The 7,370-nt window shown below is 52.6% G+C and overlaps 1 pseudogene; it reads left to right on the top strand.

The window, feature by feature from the left end:
* The first annotated feature begins 4,086 nt into the window (after window positions 1-4,086).
* On the top strand, window positions 4,087-7,057 carry LOC147684448 (uncharacterized; annotated as a pseudogene).
* Window positions 7,058-7,370: the final 313 nt, after the last annotated feature.

Below are 7,370 nucleotides of genomic sequence, written 5' to 3'. Positions count from 1 at the left end.
TAGCATGGACCATTTGAGCCGGGGGCTCCTGCCTCCCCAGAAGAGCCTACGCAACTCCAACTTCAGGGTTTGGAAGAAGAAAGCACCGGGGAAATAAGGAATGTTGAGGAAGAGATAAAGAAAGCGGGGAAGGATTACCATTTTTATGAGGGATTCCCTTCCAGCCATGGAAAGCGGCAGGGTGATCCAGCGATCCACAGAAGCGGTCAGCTTGGTTATCGCCACTCCGTAATTGGACCGCAATGTCTCGTCCCTATCCCGGGAGATGCGAATCCCCAGGTACCGGAGATCAGACCGCACCACTCCAGTGGATAGTCAAGAGGAAAGTCAGTCACCGCTTCCGTTAAGGGGAAGAATTGCGACTTGGACCAGTTGATATGCACACCTGACATCCTGCCAAACGTAACAAATTCCCTGAGTAAGGGATTGAGGTGTGTCTCAGGGTGCTTGACATATAGAGTGATGTCATCCGCATATAGAGACACATCTATTTGACGCTGTAAGCATTGCACCGCCCCGTCTCAGTGTAATTGACGCAAGCGACAGGCAAGAGGCTCAACTGCTATGGCAAATAACAGGGGAGAGAGTGGGCAACGCTGACGCGTGCCTCTGGTGATTGCAATAGGTTGCGACAGGCGACCATTGATCAACACCCGCGCCGTGGGGCTAGTATAGAGTAGGCGGACCCAGGATATAAACAATTTTGGGAACCCCATGCTGGCTAGAACCGAGAATAAGTAAGGCCACTCGACTGAGTCGAAAGCCTTGGATGCATCAAGGAAAACGGCTGCAACAGGTATATCGGGATGAACTGTGCGGAGCAAAGAGAACAGAGTGCGGAGGTTGTGGGAAGTGGACCGGCCCGTCACAAAACCAGACTGATCGGGCAACACAATTCTAGTCATCAGCAGCAACAGTCGGGTGGCCAGTATTTTAGCGAGTATTTTAACATCGCAGTTTAAGAGGCAGAGTGGGCGGTAAGAATTGCAAGAGTTGGGGTCTTTGTCTGGCTTGAGGAGAGAGGTGATCACCACTTCGCGCATAGAGCAGGGGAGTGCACCGTCACAGAGCGACTCCGAATACACCTCACTAAGGACAGGGGCCATGATATTGATGTACGCTTTATAAAACTCGGCAGGAATGCCATCGAGGCCCGGGGCCTTGCCGTTCTTGAGAGACATAATGGCCTCGCGGACCTCGTCCAGTTCCAAAGGTGCCGCCAGGAACGCCCTGTCCCCATCGCTAAGCCAACACAGCGCCACATCGTTGAGGTATTCGGCATAGGACGTGCCGGACCCCGCAGTGGAAGTGTAGAGCGAGAGGTAGTGCGCCGTAAATGTATTGAGTATCTCATCCGAGTCCCTGACGATGGCACCGGAAATGTCCGCGAGTTCGAGAATGACATTATGTGCTCGTGGAGATTGCGTGAGTGTGGTGAGCACCCTCCCAGGCCTATCTCCCTCGCAATATTTCCGGGCTTGCCAATGTTTACCACGGAACTTAGCCTCCCTGGCAGCTTCCTCCTCATATCTCGACAGTGCCTCTCTGAAGGCAGCATGCGGTTCGGGTCCAGTCTCAGACACCATACGGAGTTCCAAAGCTCGCAGCTCTTTCTCCAACGTGCTAATCGTATGAAGGATATCGCGCGGGACACCATGGCTCTTGGAGATGCAATATCCCCTAACAGTCATCTTAAATGCCTCCCATATATGTTCAACCGAGTCCACTGAACCCTTATTTCTGGGAAAGAAGGCTGCTATCTCCTCCCCCAGTTCAGTGCGAAACAAATTGTCCAACAGTATGTCAGGGCGGAGTCTCCAGTGTGGCCTCGGGCTGTCCCACCCAGGTGTACGGAAGTGTAGCAGGACGGGACTGTCATCGAGTATGTTCTCGGCAGGTGCACTACTCCCACCAATTCCGTAGCTATACCTCTGGTGATCAGAAAGTAATCTAGGCGTGCCCATGTTCCCGTGTGTAAGGTGAAATGTGTGCCCTCCCTCCCATGGGGGTGCGAGTGTCTCCAGGAATCCAGCAGTCTGCCCTCTGTGATCACTCCCTCCAGCGCCTCTCGTGCTCCAGGCTTATAGGAGCAGACTCCATCCGCCCTATCCAGCTGAGGTACCAGCGCCAAGTTGAAATCCCCACCCCAGACAACGTGTCATGACCCAGCTGTCATGATCTTGCCCCACAGAGTAGTGAAGAATGCAGGTGTATCGACATTTGGTGCATACGTGACAACAAATGTGTATGTGTCGCAACCCAGTCTGCCCCACAACAATGCAAAGCGCCCCTCCTTATCAATCAGCTCTCCAAATCTCTGAAACGGTACACTACGGGCGACAAGAATGGCAACCCCCCTCGCATAGGTGGAGTAGGAGGAGAAGGTGCGATCCCCGACCCATCTACTCGCAAAGGTGGTCCTACCTTGTGGCGGCAAATGGGTTTCTTGCAACATGGCAACCTGGACATGATGTCTATCAAGGTAGGCAATGACATTGCGACACTTTTTAGCATCATTCAAACCCCGAACCTTCCAGGACAAGCAGGTCAATTGTGCGTTAGCATTCAGAGCAGCCATAGATATATCAACAATAAGTTCAATAGTGTCAACCAAGGCAATGAGACAGGGCCCACCCCGCTCCGCCAGCGCCGGTGCACACACCAGAATAGAGTCCGCGCACATAGTCCAGTCGATGAATGCCTCCTCATAGAACACCCCACCCCCCCTCCCACCCTAGCATCCCATTCATGCCAGCAGCCATAGAGCCCCACCCAGCACCCCTCCCCCCACCCCTTCCCCCCCAACCTTAGCAACAACAACAAAAACATCAGCAGTCCCAAGGGGATCACCCAGTAGGGGTATAACATAGAGAACGCACAGCCACTTCCCGGTCCATAGCTCCAGTACTGTACCGCCCTCGGTGGAGACTAGGGCCAAGAGAGTGGTCCTTGGTTTACATTACCACAGGAGTGCTGAGTCCGTGCAAGTCCACCATTCGTAGTTATCCCAGTGCCTGCGCTCTGAGCCATAGAAAGAGTTCAAACAGTGCAGATGATGCGCCTAGAGCAGTAGGTGTCAGCTGTCAATGCTCGTGTAGCGCCGGAGACAGGTCTGCGTCCTCCGGAGCAATTTAAGAAAATCCTCCACTTTCTGCGGGTTGGTGAAAAATCGTTGCTTTCCCTGGTGTGTAACCCGTAGCTTTGCCGGGTATAGGAGCGCATAGTCCACTTGGGCTTCTCGCAACTTCTTCTTTACTGGGAGAAATTTGCGTCGTTCTTCCTGCACCAGTGGTGTGAAATCCGGGTATATGGAGAAAGTGACGCCATTGTACTGCAGCGTCCTTGAAACTGGGCCGCCCTTAGTGCAGTGTCTCGGTCCCGGTAGTTCAACAGTTTAGCAATAATGGGCCGCGGTGGAAGTCCAGGCTTGGGTACAGGCGCCAAGGACCGGTGAGCTCTTTCCACGATGAAGTGAGGAGAGAAGGCATCCAATCCAATCGAGCCTTTAAGCAGTTTTTCGATATATAGTTCCATCCTACCCGTGTCTGTGGATTCTGGCACATTAGTGACTCGTATGTTGTTCCGGCAGCTGCGGGCTTCCCAGTCCTCGTTTTTAGCCGCTATGACCCTGAGCAGATTGTCCATCCTAGTCAGTTGCGTCGTGTGAGTCGAGGTGGCATCCGTGTTGTCAGAAATGCGTTGTTCCGCAGCAGTTAGCCTCTCTTCGTGGCGATCAACCTTATGCACCAAGGCGTCCAGTCGAGCAGTGACTCCATCGACTTTTTCGACGACAGTGGCGAACCCCTGTCTCATCTCCTGAAACAGGCTATGCAGGTCATTGTCTTTAGCGGGGGACGTGACAGCCGTCGGGGCCGGCGCGCTGGGCCCAGGATCTGCCGGTGTCGATTTCGCACCTCTTTTGGCGCCATCGAAACTGAGCTTTGCTTGGCGGTTATCAGGCCGCATCATGGTGGCAACAGGTCGCAGCACCTGAGTGTCGCGCAGCGTATCAGCACTTCGGGCCCAGAGGTCAAGCGAGCGAGCGCAAAGGAAGTCCGTTTGCGCAGTCCATACAGGTAAGTAGCGATGCAGCAGTCGCCGGACAAGGTGGTGCTGGTCAGGATGAGGAGAAGTCCGGCAGGAGGGCGCGGGCACCCGGCACCCCCCGTGCTCCCCAGGTGCTCCGGTGACGAGGGGCGACAATGCCCAGATGGCAGTGGCACCACAGCTTCCCCCCGCGAAGCAGGCAGGACGTGGACACAGTCACACAATGCAGCAGCAAGTTTGAAGACCTAGGTCACTAGGTCTAGGGGAAGGCAGAGTCCAGTTTAAATAAGGCGCTGTTGGAGATCTCGCCGCGCTCAGGCACAGTCCAGGGCCCCTCCATGTAGCTCAACATCAGGGGAAGGAGCCAGATCAAGCAGCTCAGGGGACACGGCCTCAGTCTTAGAGATCCCTGGGAGTGTAGAAACAGGCAGGGGCACCCTCGGCACCAAGCATAACGTCCAACTGCTGCAGAGGCATAGCCAGGCGCAGTGGCCCCCTTCGCAGCGGGGCCCAAGCGCGACCTCCGCTCTCCGATCTGGGCACCTCTCAGGTCGGCCCCACCCCGCCGAGAGTACCAGCTTGATGAGGGCCTCTCTGGGCGCTCGGGGGATGTGCTGCCCCACGGAGCGTCTTCAGGTGCAGGAATCGGCTCACCCGCGGCCCCGGCGGTAAGGATCAGCAGCAGCAGGGGGGGGTCCACACATGGGAGGAGGCGACAGCCACTCACCCCTGCTCCGAGTCCCCAGGCAGTGTCCGTTCCGACTCGGGGCGGCCACCCAGGCTCGCGGCCTACCTCCTCGTGGCTGTCCCCGGTATCTCGTAGGTGGCTGCAGCCGGCCCTCTCCGCTCGCCGGTTCCAGGGCAATCACCGGTGGATTTTGAAAATACGATAACTCCGGCCCCGAACCTCGTAGCGATCCCAAACTTGGGTCGAGTGTGCGTAGCAGCTTCTTGCAGCAGGCGAGAGGAAAATCCGGCGATTTGGCACCCTGTGGCAAAGGATATGCGAAGGATTATTGACCAAGGAGCGAAAGCTACGCGCCTAGGCAGCCATTCCGCTTGTGCGCCCTCTAGCGCCCCATGTATAGTATGCTTTTTCTTAATGAAATATCGCTTTTTGCTTCAGTATTTCTGTATTCTGATGAATCTTAGTTCCTAAGGTATAATATATGAAATTAATATGGTACCTAATCAAATTGAATGTGTTTATGAATAACCTATGGTTCGTTTGCTGACTGCTAAGGTCCTGTATGTTTTCATTGTTGCAGGCCCCTGATGAAGGGTTATTCTTTTAACCTGAAATGCATTGGGCATGACGTAATGCTTTGAACTGATTTATTTTTTTAAAGAATCTTCAAAAAATAACGTGGATAAAGAAATACATGCGAAAATGAAATAAAACATATGATGATTCCAAGATACATACGATTGATTTTATTGAAGCAAGACAACCAAATCATAGATAAATGAGTTAAGAAACCCCCGGGTTTCATGTTAAATGAGCGCGTCCTTAGAGATTTGTACATCACACATTCTTCAATTTCGTATGGCTCTGCTAGGCACAGTGTGACAAGGTCAGCGCCGCCGTCAACCTACCTTAAAAATCTTTGAATTGAGTGAGTGCACGGAGACAACAGCCATTCGATTCTAACAACACTAAGACTCCCACAAGGCCCTCTGGCCTCCATCTCAAACAGCCATCTCCCTCCACAGTGCCTCCTTACAGGTAGGTAGCCAGCTCATGCTCTCTGGCCTCAAGCCTCAACAGCATAGAGAAATATGACCATCACATCCCTCACTTGTTAGCCAGCTCTTCAATGCTCCATATGCCACATCCAATCCACACACAGCTAAGCTCACGTATATACACGATATGCGCAAAATGCACTGTGTAAGTCCCAGTTTAGCAAAGCATGAAGACTCATTTGCCTACAATACATGCATGTCCACTCATTCAAAGAACACAACCCACATGATGTGAATGCAAAATGACCCACAGAAATTAGGAAATGTCTGCATAGGTGAAATTTATTATTTGAAAAGTCTACAATATCCATGCCTAAACTAAAGTGGATGAGCAACAAGTTGGTAGATGATAACATGTCCTTTGAAACACAATATATGTGCCTGTTAAATGGTTGGTATTACCAGGTCACCTCGCAAACAAGTAATGGATGTAGCTCAACATCAAGCCCTACTGCTGATAAACTGTGACAAAAGACTTGTATTCTCAATGCTAAAACTTTGGTCTTCTCTATTAAAACATCAAAAAAATGTCACCAATGTTATAGAGCGTACTTAACATTCTGACAATGTAACCTCTGTACATCAGGTGAATCACAATCAACAACTGGCAAGACCACCACTAATCAGCAGAGCCAGTCTACCCCCTCCGGAGCATGAACTCTCAGATGCTTATTCTCTCCAGTTCTCAGATGAGGAGCACCAACCGGGCCCTTCAGGCCTTCCAGGGCACACTCAGTCTCAGGGCCTCTTTGGCACCACCACCCCAACCACAACTACCAACACAGCAGCAACAACAACGCTGAGCCTTGCATCAACTACCTGTGTAGCAACCATCACCACCACTGCCTGCAACACTGTCTCTGTCTCTGAGGTTACCAGCACCACCACCCACAGCGAGGATGCTGGGGATAGTGTGCCGGTGTGTGTACAGCCAAGGCCTCAGGTCCGAGTGTGCAGGACAGGAGGGAGGGCAACTGGGTGCCAATCACAGGAGGACACTGAGACTGAAGCCCTGGCCACTGTCCTTGGGGCATACCAGCACAACCAGGGACAGATTGGCCAGGTTGTAGATGAACTGCGTGAGCTCCGCCTGCTGCAGAGGTCCATAGACACCCGTATGGGACAACAGGTAGATCTCATGGGCCAGCTTGTGGGTGTTCTGAGGGACATTCATGCAGCTCAAGTAACGACCCCCACCACCCCTCCAGTGGCCAGCCTGCTGATACTCCCACCACCTCAGCAGCGGCCATAGGGAGGGATGAGCTGCAAGCCACTGACTCCTCAGACACCTCTAAGCCTGCAGTAGAGCCCCCCCTCCTAACATGGGCACGGACATCTGAGAAACATCACAGGACAATCTTGCTGCAAAGTACCAAGCCAAACCAGGACACTGAGCCAGCCATGATGTCACCAGTGTTGCACAGCACTTTGACTTTGTTGACCACGCTGTCCCACATTGCCATGTGGATGGCATGAGTTTGTTGGACTGTGGATTTCCATTATTGTGGTGACTACTCTATTTGTCTCTGTTACCATCACTGATAATTGAAACACTATGTATGCACAATTAACATCTC

This window comes from Lissotriton vulgaris, chromosome 10 (genome assembly GCF_964263255.1).
Source record: "Lissotriton vulgaris chromosome 10, aLisVul1.2, whole genome shotgun sequence".
Lineage (NCBI taxonomy): Eukaryota > Metazoa > Chordata > Amphibia > Caudata > Salamandridae > Lissotriton > Lissotriton vulgaris.
This window is presented reverse-complemented; position numbering and strand designations above follow the sequence as displayed.